This window comes from Rhagoletis zephyria, unplaced genomic scaffold, assembly GCF_001687245.7.
Source record: "Rhagoletis zephyria isolate East Lansing unplaced genomic scaffold, Rhagoletis_zephyria_1.1 Rzeph_scaffold_00212, whole genome shotgun sequence".
Taxonomy (NCBI): Eukaryota; Metazoa; Arthropoda; class Insecta; order Diptera; family Tephritidae; genus Rhagoletis; species Rhagoletis zephyria.
The window spans coordinates 28249-29430 of record NW_016157296.1 but is presented as its reverse complement, the minus strand read 5'-3'; positions in this window follow the sequence as shown (position 1 = coordinate 29430).

The following is a 1182-nucleotide window of genomic DNA, read 5'->3' as shown; positions in this document are numbered from 1 at the left end:
GCACAAGTGCGCTCGGGTATAAAAANTACATTTTTCTATATCTATCTCGTTTCGTTTTGCCTGTTACAAACAACCGTTATGTGAAGAAAGTTATAATACCCTTGTACACAAGTGCGCTCGGGTATAAAAATGGACAGGTATGTAATTACGCACTATGATTTTTCGCAAAAAAAGTTTTAATGAACGCAGTTTTTTCAATGGCAATTGTTAAATGAAAAAAAAACAAAAGACTGGCGGACAAAAAAATTAGCAGAGATTTTTAGCTGCACATTGGTGGTTATACTCAAATATTATGGGCAATAAAACTCCATAACTTAAATTGTTTGAAAAATTCAGAGTGATAAGTGGACGAAAATTGTTGGAAGCAGAAACAATATTTTTTTGCAAAAAAAATACCAAAAAATCTTTTCTTGAAAAATTTGTGAATATTAAAAAAATTACCAAGCGGTTTTTGGGTGACTGAATTGGTCTATAATAACTGCAGTTGAAGTTTTTTCAAATGATGAAGCTTCGTAGCAGACCTTTACATTCACCCCTTTCGCTGAATGATGAAGCAAATGATAAAGCTTCGAAGCAGGCCTTTACATTCGCCACTTTCGCTTGGGTTGAATGAGACTGAGAATAGCCTTTTAATATGATCTCAAATACCGAACCTATTGTGGCGAATACTGCGGCAACGCGAAGCGAACAACGAGAAATAGGCAGAATGATCGAAGAATGACGTAGAATGTTCCACAAAGAGAAACGTCAAGTTGGATGAACACTGCGAACAGCGAGCGAAAGAGAATGAGCGATAAACTTCAGAATGTTCTAGAGTTGCCATAAGTGCCAGCGCAGGTATATAAGGGCGCCGCCACAGCGAGGTGAGTTAGTTGCAAGTCAGCAAGCTACAAGTAAAGTGAGCAGAGAAGCGAGTTGCGAATAAGCAAGCTATAAGTTTAATTGTGTGTAACAAGTTCAGTAAAGCGTTGTAATTGCTTTAACAAGTATTGTAGTATTTTTACNCTGCGGGAGGCTATGGAAGCTGAAGGCATCGACGTGGACTAATACGACTTCCAGGGTAAATCCGACGATGCATCCGCAAAGGACGAACAGAAGGATAAGGCTGCTTGTTCGTCGAAGGATGTGCAGCAGACATCCGGGAAGGTTGAAGAACAGCAAAAGTCTCCAAGTTCATCAACA